This window comes from Chaetura pelagica, unplaced genomic scaffold (genome assembly GCF_000747805.2).
Source record: "Chaetura pelagica isolate M959 unplaced genomic scaffold, ChaPel_1.0 scaffold652, whole genome shotgun sequence".
In the NCBI taxonomy this organism is placed as follows: Eukaryota; Metazoa; Chordata; class Aves; order Apodiformes; family Apodidae; genus Chaetura; species Chaetura pelagica.
In genome coordinates this window covers 356973-376590 of record NW_009952476.1, presented here as the reverse complement: position 1 = coordinate 376590, position 19618 = coordinate 356973, and positions in this window count along the sequence as shown.

Sequence of the window (19618 nt, the reverse complement as noted above, 5' to 3'; positions counted from 1 at the left end):
TTTTTTTAGGGTGTTGTGGGTTTTTTTGTGGGTTTCTTATGGGATTTTTTGAATTGTGTGTGTGTGTGTGTGTGTCCCGCTGGTCGCTGAGCTGCGAGGGGCGCCTGGGCTCGGGGCGCGGGGGGCTGAGCGCGCCCTGCTCGGGCGGGAGCAGCGCGGGTGTTTCTCAGCCCTGTGCGAAGCTTTTGCTTTGAGAGAAATTTAAGATGCTCTTCGGTGGCTTAAAAGCCATGGATGTTGTTTCAGTACTGGGGCCAGAGCTGGGTGGGCTGGAGCTCCGTGAGCCCTTCCCTCACCTCAGGAGCTTTGCTACAGGGTTGTCTTTGCTGGAAGTTAGAGGCCTTCCAGGGCATTCAAGGGCCTGCCAGGGCTTTCTGCCAGCCTGTACTCTGAGTAACGGGGCTTGTTTTTTCTCGAAGCCTTCAGTACTGCAATCATTAATGTTAAAATGAGGTGTTTTAGGGGTGTGTTGCAGTGCAGGAACATGTTAAGTTTAAGAACCAAGGAAAACAACACCATACTCCTGTAAGAATCCAAAGCAGACCTTTGTCATCATTCTTAACTTGCAGAGGTCAGGTGTAATTACTCCTGGATTTTCGTCTTAAATGATCTCATTCTTCCCTAGCTGAAAACAGTGATGAAAGTCTGTGTCCCTGTGGTAACTGCAGGTGTTTTCTCCAGGCAGGTGACAGGCTGTCGTGTGCAGCTGAGGGTCTCTGAGCTTGGCTGGGGGCTGGGACCCAGCAGGTAGGTGGCTGCAGAGTCATCTCTCAAAGATAAATTCCACCTGTTTGGTGTCCAGCTTCTTTCCATTTAACTTGATTTCTGTAAGGTAATGTGGAATTTCCTCTGTTGTTCTGTTTTCCATCAAATCAGAAAGGCTGTAATGTGTATATAAATTGGCCTTGTCAGTAGCTTATTTATATACGAAGAGTTTAATTTGAAGTAATTTATTTTAAAATAAAATTACCATCAGCAAAGAGCTCTAGTGCATATAATGACAATCACAGCTTGGGTGAAAGCGATGGAGCAGAGTTGCCTTGGGTCATTTCCTTTTTCCTTCTGCTGCAAACTGAACTGTGGTTTTGTACAGGTACATGTTCTTACGCATGTTGAAGTGTGATTAATTTGTAAAAGGGAAAATGCAAACAACGTTTTCCTGCTTTGGGACAGAATATTAACTGTAATACTGTAATGAGTTGCATGAGGACCCTCATTTAAAATTATGTCAATTGCTATTACACTGAAAACTGAGAAACGTTATATGCATGTGCAGGTAATGAATGTTGTCTTAAAAAAGCAAAACTAAAATTACTCTGAGAGAGGAAAAAGCAGAATCTACCTGTGCCCAAGTAATTTTCCTCATTTCTATACTTCCGGTGAAGTTTGGCAAAACAGATTTAATTTCATGTTCTTTGCATATTTAATGGAGTGTAAGTGGCCAGAGAGTCCTTTTGGGTTTGTGACCTTACCATATAATGTTGCAGTATGCCATTTGTCAACTGCTCTTGCATTTCAATTATTTAGAGCATCACTTCGGTCCAAGTCTTTCTGAAACGAGTCGTCTATTTGTGTTTGGACTGTGAAAAATTTGCAAGGCCTAAAGAGATTTATGTTACACGGTTTTGTTCAGTCAGTGAGTTCAAGCTGAATTAGAACTGAGTAAAGATTTAAAAATTTGATCCACAGGGAAGAAAATGGAGAATCTTCTGAACTAATACAGAAATATGGTTTTAGAAACTTGAGTGTTTCCTGGTACTGAGACTTTCTTGCTGACTGATAATTTTCTGTAATTTTGCTTTTAGAACTCAGCAGTGCAAAATACGTGGTAATGCTCTTACAGTTGGAGATTGTCTTTCATCAGGATAGATTCTAATGCAGCTCAGAAGGCTTTATAACACATTTTACAGGCAGCGGAGTTCAAGGGGATGAAAATTGGTTCTTACAGAACAGCAGTGCTGTCTGTCAGCTTCTGGCTAAATGGTAAGGCCTGATGGATTTCATTGAGATTACAGGGTAATATTGGAAAATAAAAGGTCAATCACAAAAACAGGGCTGTGGAGAGGGACCAGTGCACAGAGATGTGGGCATTACTCCCTGTGATTAATTTTTCTGAAATGTGCCTTTAGATACTATGTTTTAAACCTACTTGAGACTTTTGTGTTTTTTTGACATTTCATCTCTAGGGTAGCTGGATAGACAGCCTGGTGCCTCCCAAATCCATGGTATAACACACTGCTTTGGTCCAGGAAACCTTTGGGGAGGAGATGATAAACCATCAGGACCTCCTGAAGCTGAATTTTTCCCATTCAGAAAACATGCTTTTCCTGTGACTACTGAATTTTTTGCCATATAACATGACGAAAATAAGGAGGTGGGAGGGAGGGTCGGTGGGTGTGTGCGACTGACCCCTTTTATGTGCATAGTTCTTTTATCTCTTACTTAAAAAAAATCAACCAAACAAAAACAACTTTCTTTAGCAAATGTAAGTAAAAAATTCGTAGTGTAAGAGAAAGTTCTTCTTGATCCTTGAAGATTTTGGAGGTAGGCTGGTACAAAACAATGTTCTAAAAGCATGTAACCACCTTTTGTGAGATGAACCACAGTATCTACAGTACCTGTTACCTTGAGGAAACCTGATGGTAGCAGATTTATGCAGAGACAATTACTTATGCAGAAGTGTCATTTCAGAACAGAAAACAATTATGGCAGTTGCTGCCAACTTCTTTTTCACAGCCCCACTTTGCAATAGGACTTCATTGGTCTCCTTCCCAAGCTTAACCACCAAATGCCTGCTCTCATTTCCTCTTTTCTCATAACAGTGGGGATGTGAAAAGACGAGTCTGGTGGTGATGGGGGTTTCCACCCATTACCTTCTGCACGGGTCTATGGCCTACTGTGTACATTAACTTTTTGATGTGTTTTGAACATTGTTTTATAATTTATTCAGTGTTTGCTTAAGGTTGAGGTCAAAGGCTTGTGTTCTCTGTAATGTTTTTCCTCCAGTTTTTCTATACTTTTCTCCTTGAAGGACATGAGCTCTTTATGGATTGGCAGTAACATAAATACTGAATTTGGTCAGATGAAGGTCTGGCTGCCTTTTGCATTTGGAGTCATGTTCAAGTAAACAGAAATTAGCCTTCCTTTCCTGAAGTCTTGCAAATGTAGAGATTCTTTTGATAATTAATTTCTACTGCTTATCTTTGCAGTTTTTATATTGACTAAGGAAGGGTTTCATCTTTGTATTACTCAGCATGCCATTTATTGGAACTTGCAGCTGAGTTGGTCTTTCCTACTTTGTTGCAGGTGAGCAAGCCATTGTGCCTGCTGAGAGCTGTAACTGGGTCAGGAAGACAATCTGCAAGTGAGACACTGTGGTTAGCCACTGCATCTAGGAGGAGCTGTCACCTCTATTGTGTTTTAGAATTTAGAGTGGCATCATCTTTTGTGCTTAGAGGAGTTTAAATGAAATGCTGAATTTCTCTTGTTTTTCCTGAGAGAAGAGGTGTGTAAGTTAGTCAACAGTTCTGGGGAAGATTCTGGTGTCAGAAGCATGTACATTTCTACATATTTGTATATGCAAGTTACTGCAGGGTGGTTTTCATTATCAGATGTGAGTCTTAAGAATTTGAGATTAAAACTGAGATATGAGTTGTGTCCCAATCTCTCTGCAGTTTTACTCATTTGAAGGGGTGTTTATGTATGATTCACTTATAAACCAGGCAAGAAAATAATTTCCTCATGGTTTTGGTGAGATGTCTGCCTAGAGCATTGCTGATTCTGGTGGTGTTTGATGTTGTTGTTTTTTTTTTTTTAAATAATTGCATTAAAATCTTGGACACTTTTTCCTCTTACATAAAATCTATTTTACATGTTTGTATAGAAGACTTGGAAATGTAATCTAGGAATTACTAAAAGACTGAAAATCTGGGTTACATATCAAAGGAACCCAAAGATCTCTCAAGGTCTTACAAATACCCTCCTGCCTCCTTTTGTTGAGGGTAGAAGACTGATTCCTGCATTTAGGATGTTTTGAGATTGTAGAAGTAGACTTGGGTTCATTTGTTTTTCAGAAGAATTTCAGTGAATAGAAAATATTTTATGGTATTTACTGCACACACACACACTTAGTTTCAGCATGTAAGCTGCCAGGGTTGATCTTGGGCAATATAAGTGTTCTACTTCCCCTTATGATAGCTTTGCTTTGCAAAGTTAATACAATGGCACAACAAGGAAGTGTGTGTGTTGATGCAATTTTCCATTTGCCGCGGTCCTATTCCTAGTTGGTTTTACATTTCTGTAAGTATTGAAGAGAGAACTGTGCAGTGAAAGAACACAAGTGTAATTTTCTGATTTCTTGACTTGTTTTTAAGGTCTTTCGAAACAATTCATTTTTATTTTTGTTGTTAATTTTTTGCTTCAGGAGACCAAGATCCTGTACTTGTACAGAACAGAGGCGCTGTAGAGAATTCACATATTTGTGGACTGACTTGGGCAAGGAGGAGTGATGGTTAGGGGTTTTTTTTCCATCTTGATTTGCAGCTGAAGTTGTCTCATGAAGTCATGAGAACAAGCTGGACACCATCAAGTCGATGACTGTAAGCCATCACATGACTTCAGCTGGTAGTATTTTTTACTGCTTACCTGGGAGGAATGAAGAGCCCTGGCAACTACCATGCAGTCACCTGAGGCATTCAAATCTGCTTAAACAAAAAGCCATATTAAGGGTGATGCTTCAGAGGCGTCAGGTATGAAGAGCTCCGACACTGAGGAGGTTCTGTCAGAGAATGTTATTAAATGGTAAGAGATTATGATAATGCACATAGGTTTTGTTTTGATGTGAACTCTGTATCTTTCATGGGTATTTCTAGGGATTACAGCTGCACTGTGAATCCTGGAAGGATTAGAACAGGGGGTTAAATCCTTCTGGTCAGATGTTGGTCTGTCACCTGCAGTGGCAGCAAGGTATGGCTGGTAGAGTAGAGCAGGTGAGTGTGGTTACTCTCCACTGTCTGCTCCTGTTGTGTTTTATTCCCTTCTCCCCAATGCTGGCAGCAGGCGGGGGAAGGACAGCTCTACTCTGCACCCATGTCAGTGAATGAGCAGGGCGAGCAAGGCACAGTAGGAAGAGCTGAAGTACCTGGACCAGCCCACCCCTGGGACAAAGGGCTAGTGTTGTTTTTCAGATTATTGTCAGATGGTCAGAAGTTATTTAATAAAGTTTGTCTTTTTATCAGGGTAAATGATGGTTCAAAAATGCAAAATACACTGGCATTATTGTGAGGGTGTTGAGATTTTGTCTTTTAATAATGCTTTAGCTATACTGTCAGACCGTGCAAACAGTAACATTGTTCAGTCCCATGCTGTGACTGGAACAAGGCTTCGCAGAAAGAAAACTGTCCTATTGTGACTTGGTGTGAGGGTATGGGAGTACCCAAATCTTAAGTTTGTTGAGTAATTTTAAAGCATAATTTGACCACTGCAAATGAACAGCTTGTGTTTAGCAGCTAGTGCTTCTAACTGGCATTTAATTCTGTGGTATTAATGCCTTTATGCTTGGGCTATAGGCTTGGTTATTTTTCCTTTTTGTATTTTTTATTAGTAATGTTGGTTTTGTCTTCAAGGCTGTCCATCTTCATCTACTTGCCTGTATTCAGAAATATATTATTTAGACCGTGGGTTTTGAGAGTAATTTAGTGGGATTTATTTTCATTGGTACAGCAAGTGCTGCTATCAAAAGCCAAGCATAGTATGAGTGAAAACAGATAGTATGCAAAGTAAGTTGTAGTAAGCCTTTAAAATGAAAGCAAACATCAGTAATGAATTTGCAGACTGGAGGATTGAAGTCACCTGCCCTAGGCATATCAGTTCTGTTGAATCACACAGGGAGAATTTGGTGTAGTTAATGTCTGGAGTCATGAGATGTGCAAGAGAGATGTCAACATGCCTCTCTTCCCCATCTTGTGTGGTGGTTGGAGGTAGTGCTTGGTGGAAACAGTAGTTCTGCATTGAGCTTACCAAATCATGGGTGAATCAAACTCCTATTACTTGTGCTCGCTTACTGCACTGTGAAGGGTAGGATGGGACATTGCTATTTAATATGTGGTAAAATTGTGATATGGCAGTGAATTATGGAAATATAACACAGAAGAAAGCTTTAATGTAAATTCATTTTTCATAAGTTATAATAGAATTCCCCTGGAACTGTGTATTCTACATACTTGAATGTACAGTAATTCAAAAGATTAACAGTATGCAGCAAATGCCAAGACATAAAAGAATTTGCAAATTATTTTAAAACATGGGACTGAGTAGATTACTAAGCCACTGTAACTAGCTCTTTGTAGTTCAGGTCTACCCTGTGATCTGTATCAGTTGAATATCTGTGGCTTACCTCTTGTCTAATAGCTTTCATTTAAACATTTTGGTTTATTCAGAATACTGAGCCTGTGTGGGTTTTAATTTCAAACACGAGGTCTGCAAATATCGGGAAGTGCTACATATCTTTCTTGAGATGAAGTCACATTTATCGTACCTGGTAACTGTGGTGATGTGTTTGGATACTATTTTCAAAATTACTCTTTTTACTATGTATTTTAAAATTACAGACAGGCAGAAATTCTGGAAATGTTTGTGTGATTGGGATGTTGGGAGGGGCAGGGAGAGACTAACGGTTTGGGCCACTTTGAACAAAATTCCTGTTATTGCTGGAATTTTAATGTAGTATTCAATATGTATACTAAGCATTTTTGGTACACTTTTTACCTAGGTTTACCTGATGCAAACTACATAGTGAAAAACATGTAAAATTTGATTGCAGGTTTATGAAGAAATAATATTTGGCTTTGAGAGGCTTACTACTTACCTTTTCAGATTATTACATCTGACTATATGAAATTGTTATATACGATAGCTTTTTTCTGGTCAGTGTCACAAAATTGTTTGTGTTGAGTTCTTGGCAGTTAACTTAGTATTTAGGCACTTAGTTTGTCACAAGAAATAAGCTGATACACTCTGAAACTCCTATTTTTGAAGTACCTACAGAGGATTTGTTTTTACAGATGTATTAATTGTCTGCAATGCCACAAAGTGGCACAGAAGAATTATTCTGTTTGTTCTGCTGAGCGGTAATGAAACTGAAAAGTGATAACAGCATCTGCTAGGGTGTCCTAGTTAACTTAATTGCATATAAAAACCCCTTTAATTGTTTAAATTAGTGGCTAAGGAGAACTTTTTCACAGCTTAAATTCTTTTCACAAATCTTATATTCTATATGCAAGACTTGTTTGAGGAGTTCTAAGGGAACTCATACAACTGGCCCAGACATGCAATTTTAGTAATACTGGAAGGGAGGGAGGACAAATCAGATTCTGATTGCTTTTTCTTGAGAAAAGTGAACTAATGATGACGTTGAGAAGGTTGACGGGAATGTTGGCCCATTCAGGGTAAGCTGATTGATTGCTCTCTCAAACTATTAACTGTCTCTGCAGTTTGAGGGACACTTCTTTGGGCATTAGGAATAATTATAGTTTTAATTCCATGCCCTTTTTAATATCAGTAGCATTGTGGTTTTGGCAAAATGCATCATATGCGTTGTAGTTACAGCAACTGAAAAAGCCTCTGTAAACAGAGCCCAATAGTGATTTGTTGCCAGGAAGTGTACTCTGCTTTCTTCTTTGTAGCTTCATTAAAATAATGTTACAAAAATACTTTGTTGAAGATACTGCAGGAACATAAAGCAGTACTTACTAAAAAAAACAAACAACAAAAACAACTACCTGAAGAAAAACCCTAAAAAAACTGTTGGCTAAAACTTTTTTCACTTGACAGCATGCAATTATAATTTTGTAATTTAAATAGTGCATTGATTGACAAAGTCATACCAGATCACTTAGCTTTTCTTATTTTGACATGAGTACAAAGCTGTTGTTCAGATCCTGAAAGTATCACATGGACTGCAAGTCTTGGCTGGAATTTCAGTAGCAGGTGCATTTTTCTGAGAAGCTTGGTAAATCAGCAATGCTGAAATATGTCATAGATGTTAAAACAGCTAATTATCTTTGTATTGACACCTATGATACTCTGTTATTGTGAAGAGAGACTAACATGGATAAATCTACTTCATAGAGAGGCTTCAAATTGTTATTTTTTATGAGTTCTTTTACCATGGCACAGTGGTATCCCAGTCCTATGAAGATTTCTATTGCCTTATTTCCAGATGCATTTGAATGTGCACTAATGATGGTTATTACTTTCAGATGTGTGTATAAAAACTACGTGATTTCCCAACTTTCAGCTTTTAATCCACAATCTGCTGACTTTAGCTGTGATCCAGAGGAGCACATAAGCTACCAAGGTGAGGTTCAGGGCAGCTCTGAACTGAGCACCACTTGGTTTTGCTTTACAATACTAATTACTGTGTGCAGCTGGTGTGATAGGTATTTTAATTGTCATATTTCCATCATGAGTTAGTAGAAAGAAGTTTCTTAGCTGTCAGGTAGGATAGATTGAAAAGGTTGGGCTTATCTTTTCTTAACTCTCCAGCTTAATATGCAGTTACCACAGTAATGAGGAAGTGGTTCAGTTTGGTGAAGGTGGTGGGTGTTTTTATCTAAGCATTTATTAGTGTACGTATACATGTCAGGTGGGTGGCGTTGCAGGGGTGATGGGAGAGTGTAGCATCAGGATGAAAATAATAGTGAAGAATGGCTTGTGCTGTTATCCTCTGGGACTGGTTGTAGCTGACTAATACACCGACATCAAGCCCCAAATCACTATGTAAAAGGATATTTTTAACAGATTTTTTAATGGACTATTTTCTCCTGCATTTAAGAGCAAAAGATCTAGATTTTTGTGTTGCTAACCATACTGACTTGAAGAGGTAGAAAGGTTGAAGAGACTGACTTTGGTAGGATTATTAGGACTCTATTATTCACTTTACCAAAGTAGCAGTTTAATTGGTGTTCTTGTGCTGCTTTTTTATATCTTCATCTCATGTTTCCATCATGTTTTGTACTTCAGAATATACTTAAGAGAAGAAGCATGATGTGCTTTGAGGGTCTGATTCATATTTTATCTTGTGCTGCAGGTGGGGGGTCTGATTTAGGAGAATTTGTCTTTGAGCCCAATGGAATGAAGTGTGGTTTAGAGGATAAGGTGTCTGGAGATCAGAAGAGCTGTTATGTGATCACTTGCTTTGTCTGTGAGATGAAAATAATACCAGCTACTATTGTTTTAAGTACATTGCTGTCTCTAGAGGAAATCTTTCCTTACGGTTATATATTAATAGATTAAGTTCAGCTGCAGGGCAAGTAGAATGAACTGCAAAGATAAACCCCGCCCAGGTCTGCAATGGCTGAAATTCCTTAAGGTTTGAGCTGCTGCTGTTCTGAAGTGTTCATTTATAGAGCAGATGCATGAAGAACAAGAGCTGTCTAGTTGTTGATAAACTTGCATTTCAGAATAATTTGCTGCATATGAGGGATCTTTGCATATATACCATAATTTGACATTTTCTGATTAAATTTTCATTGAAAGGTTTATATATATTACTATTTGCAGTGGATACTCAGCTCTCTTTACTCCCTTGTGACTTTGTCATCTGCTTAGTAATAGTATATAATCTGTCATTTATAGACTTGGTAATTTCAGACTCTTTTCTGGACCACTTACTGTCCAGTAACAAGTTCTGATGAAATTCAGCAAGTGTTAAGCAGGATCCAGAAATACCAGGATTTCCAGGCTTTAAATCCAGGAGCTACAAGGATCATAGAATAGTTTGGGATACAGAAGATACAGGAGAGTGTCTGAAAAGCACACCTTTAAGGAAGGGACCTTGCTATTATATTGGTATCTAAGTCCAGATTTGGACCACTGCAGGGCATTTGGGTGAAATGCTTGGAGGATGTGAACAGGTTTACCTTAGAGTCACAGTTCCTGTGTGAGGAGCAAAAATGTTATTGACTGGAAAATAATGATGAAGAGCTTTTAGAATGGAGAACAGTGAGCTGTATCAATATTCAGTTCTGATGAAAACTTAATTTCAAAGTCTTGAAATCTAGGGTAATTTACCAAGCTATGGTATTTTGTTAGCTCAGACATATGTGAGGTTCAGGTAAAGAACATCAGATGCAAAATCGTTCATGTAAAGAGTTCCCAGGGGATAGGAAGTAATGCAGTTCTTGGTGAAGGCAAACAACCTCTTTAGACAAAAGGTCATATGTTACTGACTTTTTCTTGTTTATTTGCATTGCAAGTGAAACATCTAAACTGAGATGCTCTGTAGAAAATTATATAACAGTGCTGCTTAGACAAATGCTAAAATGCATTTAATACTTTTATCCACAGGGAAGTTTGAAGACAAATAAAAATACAGTACAGAGTTCACTTCTGTAGCTATTGAAGCTTTTCTCTGTCAAGATGGTTGTGCAGAGTGTAAGGCTTCATCGCTTGGCTTGTTACTCTAATAAATCATCAATTGCAAAAGCGTAACGATTTTCATTATTAAGCAGAAGTTGCTTATCTTTGTCTCACAGAATGGCTTAGGCTTACAATTCTGTTGTTTTCCCTGAAGGGAAAGCTGTCTGTGTAGTTGTTGCAAATATAGCTGCAGGGAAAAGAAAAAAAATAAATCAAGTCTGTCTTTGACAGCAGCTATGTAATAGAAGGAATTGTATTAAGTCCCATTTAAGCGACATCAAAGTAAATAGATGTCTTGAGATAAGTTGTCCTTGTGAGATTATCTTGATGAATTAGAAGGTTGAATCTCACATTTAAATGTGGAAATTCTTTTGCATCTGTATTATTGTGCTTCCTTTCCCTGTCCTCTGTTCTTTCCAAGCTTTCTGTGAGTCTGTTACTGGTTTTTTCCTTAGTTGTTCAATAAGGTTTTGGAGATTGGGATGCGATATTTTCATCCAGTGAGTCTGCAGTAGTAATTACAACATTAATTTTTTAAGAGGTGAAGGGAGTTCATCAGCCCTTCTTGCAGTGAGGGCACGTTCTGTGTGTCCTTGTGTTCCGTGCCTTCCGCTTGTGATCAGCTGCTCTTCTGTAAGATGCTTTCCTGAATAATTCAAGTAAACCCTAAACCTCAAAAATAGGGAGAAAGGTGACAAGAAGTGCTACTGTTCTCCTAATCCTATTATGTTCTTTGCAAAGTACTCTTGGTTTCTTAACTACTCATGTGGACCTTTTTATTTTCTGTTTACGCCTTACTGAAAGCAGAAGTATGTTTGAAATAGCAAAGGAAAAAAAATCAGGATGTTACATTCAAACCTTGTGAGGCTTTACAGACGTGTGGAAGAACATATTTTTATTATGTGATTCTTCCATGTGGTATCTCCTAACACAGTTATTGCCAAATGACTGCCAAATTTCAGCTTCTAACAGGTACAGCTGAATTATCACAGCTGATAATTTCACTGTTCAAATTGTTAGAAACCAAGACATTAAAAAACTATCTAAAAAAAAGAAAAGCAGGGAGTTCTTTATTTTCTGAACCTTTGGAGTGTGCTTGGGTCAGCTTTATGCTTTTATGCCTGTAGATGTGGTAGCTAGAAACTTCTTTCCAATGACAACAGGCATTCTCATGTAGTCATTTAGATTTGACACCTAGGTTTTTTGGGAGGATAAAATAATCAGTTAATAATGTCAGCTTTCTTTTAATTAATTTCTGCAATAAAAATGTATTTGAATTATCTGAAGTTATGTGAAACAGGAAAGTCCTGATCAAAATACCTGTTCGTAATACAGAGTTGTTGAACTTCCTTGTTTGTCTGGCAGTGATTCAGTCTGGCTGATGGTGCTGACTAGAGGAGTTCTTGGTTTTTGTTTTGTTTTGTGTTTTGTTTTTTTTTTAACGTTCCTAGTTTCATGTGTGTACTCCCATTGATAGACTAATCCTTCTCACAAGGGATTTCTACACCGTGACTCAGGCACAATGCAAGCAATGTGACAATTATAGGAGACTACCTCTTAGTATCAGGTAAGGTAGTGTTTACATTTAGTTTATACCTTCAGGTGAGAAATCCAGATGATTTTCCAAATGTTATGCCTTGCAAGTCTTAAACCTCCTTCTCACCTGAGAAATAGTAACTCTACATTAAATGGAACACATACTTAAATAAGTATTCAGAGACCTTATATGGGTTGAAGAACAACATGTGTAAGCTAGTGCTCATACTGCCTGGGCAGCTGTTGCTGCTGCACGTGAAAGGAGTTTTATACCTGCAGCATTTCCCTTCCCCACTACCTGCTCAGCTGCTTGTCTTGTCTAGATTGGCCTGGCCATGGAGACTGAGGACATGTCCTTGGACCTGAAAAAAAACCTGCCAGAGCCCTGACATCTTTGTGATCCAAACTTCTTAGGTCTCTGTGAAACTTCTCCTTTGTGCCTGTGCTTTCCTTTCATGATAAAATGTCTTTTTCTGTCACTGCTGTTGCCTGTTTCAAGCTGTTGTTCACCCCCTAAGGTGTGCTGCAGTGACACTCAGTAGTGGCCAGCAAAGTGGCGCTGGTGCCATCATCCAGATAGGTGTTTTTCCTGTATTAGGTTAGAAGTCTTACTTAGTATTTCATAAAGAAATTCCTGACCAGCTCTGCTGTGTACCTTTTCTGTTTAAATCGACTTGATTTTCTTAAACAGCACTGTTTAAAATAACATCTGGCAAAAGACTTTGAGTAGAACCATGGAGTCACAGTCCTGTGCTGTATGTTCTTTGCATTTGCATCAACCTCAGTTTATAAAACTGACTGCACACTCGTGAGTTTTCCTGGACTTGTTTTAGTGGAAAGCAGCAGAATTTTTTGCTCTGGTTCTGTTGATTCCTGTAATCTACTTCACTCACAGTCTGAAGGTCTGTAAGTTAAAATAAATGGATGGGTAAGGTTGGTTTATATTCAGGTAGCTGAAAAATCCCTTCTGTTACTTGCAGACCCCTTTAAGCTGTTGGTTTCCAAATCAATTGTGATGTAGGCCAAATGTTAACACACATCACTGATGATTAAGTACCCAAGCAAGTCTTTATTATCGATGAGGCACCAAAGGGAGCCCCTGTTTCTACACTAAAATAATTATTAATGAGTTAATTTATTTTCTTTTGTACAAGTGGAGAGAGTTCCTCCCCAGGTTACATGTTTCTGCTTTTCTTTCTGCTCTGAGTCGCTGCTGGAGAGAAGGCACGAGGTGGCTGTGCCGTTCTGCAGCACAGGGAAGCCTGCATGACATTGCTGTCCTGGAGCTGTGTCAAACACTCCATGGATACTTTGTAATTTGAATGCTAAAACTGAGAGCTACCCAAGTATTTGCAAGCGTGAGCCAAGAGGTAGAAAAACAGAAAACAAAACAAAACCAGTCTTTTAAGCAGTTTCAAGAGGTTTTGTAAAGTTTGCCGCAGGCAAAATCTGACTTTGTTTTACAAGATGTTTGGCTTTTCTGTCAAGTCAGATATTGGAGCTCTCTGCCTTTGATTTTTTTTTTTTTTTTTTTTTCGTAGAATCAGGGGACAATTTATGTATTATGGTGTCTTAAGGATGTTAAGAACCAAGCATTTCACTGTCCTGGATAAACCTGGCATTGAAAATTTACAAGATGTTTGGCTTTTCTGTCAAGTCAGATATTGGAGCTCTCTGCCTTTGATTTTTTTTTTTTTTTTTTTCATGGAATCAGAGGGCAATGCTTTATGTATGATGGCTTCAGAAGGTTAAGAACCAAGCATTTCACTGTCCTGGATAAACCTGGCATTGAAAATGTTTGTACAGCTGTCACCTTTGTCCCTTAAGCTATTCTCTTCTGTGGTCAGTGGGTGTTTCTCATGTGTCTGTCGGATGACAGCCTGGGAAGAGACACACCTTGTGGGAAAAGATTCTTTAGGTCTTTGCCCTTTTGACACTGTTCTGAGTGGAGCAAGTCCAGAAAATGTTTCTGAGAGAGAGTTCTTTGCTGAATAAAAAAATGTATCAAAGAGTATCTAAAGTTCAAATGTATAGATCAAAATTGAGTAGCAGGAAGACATTTGGTTAAAAAAATGAGCCTTGCTTTTTGTACAATGCCTTTAGGTATGTGTGTGCTAGAAAAGGATTAAAAACTAAATGCACAAAGTCTAGGCCTTTGTGCACAGTTGCGGATTCAGTGGAAACACTTTCCAGGTTGATCATTTATGAAAATACATGCCTGAAAAACTATTTTCAAGCCTTCCTTATAAATGATGTCAACTTCATCTGTCAGCAGTAAAAATATAAATTGTAGAGTTAAGCAGATTGGACATTAAGGAAAAAATCAGAGAATCCCAGAATGGAAGAGGTGTTGCCTGTTTATATTGTTCAGTTTCTCTTTCCATCTGAGGTGAATTTTCAGAGAATTTATTTAAGGTACATACCTTTCTAGTGTTCTATCACCCTATCTTACTTCTTGTACCACAAAGGTTAAACACAGAAATCTATCTTGGGGATTTTTGCAAAGATACTCTTTACGGAAAGCAATGTCCAGGAAAATAATTTAGATGCTTTGGAACAATCTTTAGTGAAATTATCTTCTACTTCATTCCACTGTCCTTATTTAAAACTGTTCTGCACTACCACTGTGTGGAAGTTGGAGTTTGGTAAATAGAAATGTTTGGAAATAATGAATTTTTTCCTCTAATATTACTGCTGCAAATGACATGCTGCTTTCTTTAGTTCTGCTTTCCTATTTTTCTAGAGCATAACAAGCAAAAGAAGTGTGAATATTCCAGGGAAACAGAGGGTGAGTCTGTTTTCTTTCTTGTAGCTTGTTAGGGGTTTTTCTTTCTTGCTTCTCTCCGTGCTGCTCTTGAATGCTCTTTATCCATTGGCACTTCAACAAAAGGAGGAGAGGCAGCCACAACAGGATGCAGGGCACTTATTCTCAAGATGGTTTTGGGTGGCTGAACTCATGGTTAGTTGCAACTGAGTAGTAAAACTTTTAATATCACCAGAAGTTATAGGCATGGTGAATAAATGTTTACAGAGGTTGAGATCTGTTCTCTATGTTTTCCATTAAGACAGAAGAAAGTAGATATTATACAGGGGATTAAACAAAATAATTCTCTTCATATGTATTTTGGCTGTTCATTGGCAAATGCACCATCTGTCATTCATTGAAAATCTCATCTTGGTGTACCCTTTCAAAGAATAGTGCAAAGCCCAGATTAATGCAGTCTGTGCTGTCAACAAGCTGAGATGTTCCTCATGAGCTTTGTGAAAGAGCTTAAAAACATGAGCTGAGAGGTTTCACCAGGTGGCTTTTTGGTTTGTGATTATTTGATATTTTGTTTGGTTTGGGTTTTTTTTTAAAGCCCTTTGATTCTGCTAAAATCTGGCTTGGTAAATGTTTCCATGTAAAACTTAGGATTCATTACCATTATAAGTTTAATTTCAGAACATATTACCAGGTATATAACCTACTGCCATTTATCTGAAGCAAGGGTCAAGTTTCACTTTCTTCTGAAGAAAGCAAAGACATTGTCTGCTGTGCTGTCTGGATGAATATATATATTGAAAGTCAACTGGTACAAAGGGCGCAGGTGACCTTGCTGCTACCTTCTAAGAATTGTGTTTTGCGTGACTTGTGTGTTGGAGAGGCTAGGAAAGCAGTTCTGTGAACTGCTTTTGTCAACAAGCATTGACAAGGGTTATACAGATTAATCATGTAATCATTAGCTGTGCTTAAGACAAGAGTTAAGGAGGACTTGGATATCACTGGGTAAATAGTTGCAGGGAAACTTTGAGCTAATAAAATGTCTCTGCTGATGGTGAGTAGCACTACATCACTCACCAAATCTGGTTCAGGAGTCCTTAACAGTCTCCTATTTTTAGCCCTTGAAGGAGGGGTGTGTCTATCGTCACACACTGACTAAACCATCTGGGGTGCTTTGTGGGGCTATAAGAACAGAGTGCACTATTTTGGTTGCAGTACCTGTGACATGGATCCTAGAATGAGAGAGGTTCTCTGCCAGTAAGAGCAATATTCCTGTCTGACACCTGCTTTGAGGCTGCCAACATGTCACGTGTGCTGTGCATTCATGTGCAGCTCAGTACTACAGAGGTGACCAAAGCTATTTTGATTTTTAGATTATTTCTAAGGCTAATGTTAGCTAGTGAGAGTTTCTAAAGAACTTCACAATCTGGAGGCAGAGTGCTTCCAAACATTTTTTATTTCAATCAGAACAGACTTGTTAATTAGGAACATTACTGGTTTTTGCACTGTATGTTGTGTATCGTCTCAATTGCTGCAAAATACCAGTTACAAGCTTGCAGAGTGTAGTTCAGCACAGTAACCAAGTCTTTTAGGTGTAGGAGTGAAATGTGAAAGTCTTAGGCAAGCATTATAGATTAGAGTAAACCTAGTTAACTTAATATGCAGGGGTAGCACTCCACAGGTCCTGCAGGTATTTTTAAATTATCCTTCAGTATTTTTAAGTTGGAGTAGCTACAAAGAAAAAAAAAATTGAAGTAGACCTGTCTTTTACTTGCTGTCATCTTGTACTGTTCCTACCCTGCCCCCTTAAATTTAGTCCATCTGTATTCATATTCTTAACCTTATACTTGGTTGACTGCTCATGCACATGGGGGTTAAGCAAAAGGCACAGTTGAGATAACTGGACTACAGGGCTGTTTTGTCTTACTGTTCTCTTTAATGAGGTGCAATCTTATTATGGGGTGAGTACTGCAAAGCTGTTTTGTGAGCACTGACAGGATAAACATGCTTGATGTTGCCAAGGAGAACAAAGGAGAACGTTCTCTTTGTAGGTGTTGTGCCTTGCTCTGTTGCTTTCTGCTTTGTGAAGGAACTTAGAAAAGCCTCCAACATAGATCCATGTGAGCAACTTCTAAATTCAAGGCATGTGTTTCCATCTGCTCCTTCGACCACATCATGTATACCTTTGACAGCTTCTGGATCCTGAAATAGAAAAAACAAGCCAGGAAAAAGTTCGTGCTTTTATCTTCGTTACTGCTGTGTTGGGTTCTTCTTGGCAGTGTTTTGTAGCAGGAGCTATACCAACTGCAAGATGAGAGAATAATTTGGAATCTTTTAAGACAGGGGTTATGTCTCTGTGTTCCAGGGAGTAATATAAGGATTTGACAGTTATCCTTAAAGGAATCTGAACTATGAGACATTTGAAGAAAGAGCCAAGGGACTGGTGGGAACAGTGTTCTGGCAAGTGCAGCTGCAAAAACATGAAGCTGTTTCTCCCTTAAGATTTGGAGGAAAATATTGGTGTTTCCTTTTGCAGCAAATCTGGGGATGTGTAAATGGAAAAAGGAAAGACAAGGGAGCCTTTACCCTGCCCAACAGCAGTTCTGAAGGCAATTTGTTAAAGCTTATGAGTCATACTGTGTTATCACTGATTCTTTTTTCTTTGATTTCTTCTCTTCATCTCCATTCTGACAGCTCGAGAGAATCTTTCTCTCTGGCTCCCACCTTTCCTCATGTTCTGCAGTAGTTGAAACAAAACATTTGAAACTCTATGTTCTCAATACATGAAAGAAAGTCACCCCTTGTCATCTCTGCTGAAGGCCTGTTTGTACTTAGGATTCCAAGAAGTTATTTCTGTGCTATCATTAGGATTCATGGTGTCCTCTTCTCTTCCCTGTATCTCTTAGTAGAGTTATCTTTTGTGATGATGCAGCTGCCTCAGTCTTGACCTATTTGTATCTTGATAGCAAAGTACTATAGAAGGTGTGTGCGGTAAAGAAGGGATGGGAATCATAGTAGTTGTCTATTACAGCATCCTACTGTACTGGTCTGAATTTGAAGAGTCCTTTCTGCATTTAGAAAGCAGAGCTTTGAGCTCTACTGTTTGAGGAAGGATATTGTCTGTCAGAACGGTACAGATTAAATTATACTACAAGAAAAACTTGTGACATGTTAGATAACGTGTAAATTAAGAAATAACACCAATTACTGGGAATCTGACATTACAGAAAACATTAAAATATGTATGAATGTGTTGAGGTGATAAGTGGGGTCAACTGTTAGCCCAAATTAGTATTCAAGGTGTACTAATGAAAAACTGTAGTCTTGAAGCACTTGTTTTTTTGTTGGTTTTTAAATTTTTGCTCCTTAAATGTTGGGTTAAATATTTTAGGGAATTCAGTCACCTATCAGTGAATTTTGAGAAGAGCTCAATTCTTTGATGCAAGTAGATTGCATTTCTTCTATCATTCAATGTGTTGCAGCTGTATTACACTCTCAGAGCCAAACAGTTCCTGTTGTGGGTGGTAAAGTGTTAAGAGTGAGAGCAGCCTGAGAGGCCAGGGTAGCCCTTGTTCTGAAGCACCCTCTAGGAGGCCACCTTGGAAATGCTAAGGAAGGCTTAACTCCTGTATCTCTGCAGACTAATCTTTTGAAGACCCTTCTTTGGAAAGAAAGTTGTTTTGGGATTTCAGACTACTCAAATTTTGTATGCCACAATGTCTTTCACCATTGCTTTTCATACAGATATTTAATACATGCTGTGCTTCCCAGTTAATCTATCTCTGCTGGCCTGACAGAGTGCAGATCCATAAAGCACAAGTCACATTAGCAAGAGAAATACTAATTTGAAATGTGAATTAAGTTGTATTCTTCCAAAGGCAGGAATTAAGAGTACATGGGTTGAATTTATTACTGTTGCAGCATTGAGACAGACGCTGAGTGCAGAACTTGGGCTACAGTTACTGCTTAATGTTATATGATTTCCTGTTGAGCCATAATGAATCCCCTAATCCCTACTACGATCCTATTGTTATTTCAGCATTTGTGTAGGCAATCTTCTGTGAGAAGAAAAGGAGGTGGAATACAGAATAGCCCTAGGTGCACAAGCAAAATGCCTTTTGTTTTCAGAGTATCCAGAAGCCATGACATACCTTCTTTTTGAGTGAGCTTTCTATTACAGGAGCGCTATGAAGACGCTTAATGGCTTCCTACTCGTTCTCTGTTACTCAATCATATAGTTCTTCCCTTCCTATCCCCCTGGCACTAAAGAACAGCCTCTTGCTGTTTGCGGAGGTACTAATCGCTGGGTTACATAGCACAGTATTTCTTTATATATAGTGAGAACATTTCACGACATGTATTCTGTTTCACCACGCAGAATACATCAGAGTGTCTGTTTGAAATGCAATTAAGGACTACAAAGCCTGATAGATCAACTGCCTGGGGAAACAAAGTTTACTTTTTTTTTCAGAAGCAAAGAGAGAGAACATTAGGAGTGGTGTGTTCAAAGTGAGGATTTTTTCTTTGTAAAAGAAGTATTAAGTAAACTTTAAATACAGCTGAACACCTGCCTAGCAGAAGTACTGTTCTCAAATATTTGGAATGTTATCAGCCACTGTTAGGGTATCTTCTTAGATTTCCAGTGCCTCAGTAGTGTTTATCATCTGGTTTAGGCTATAAACATATGCAAATTGTTACTGGTACTTTACTAACATGTTAAATGATCACTATTCCCTGCTAGATTGACCAGAATTGCCCACCTTTCATTTTATTGCATGTTTATATTTTCCCTGGAATACACTTTACGGTTCTCATTCTCTCTCTCTCTCTCCCTCCCTCTCCCTTCTTTCCTTTCCTCTCCTGAAGAAACCTCTTGTTTGTACTTCATGGTACAAACACCCT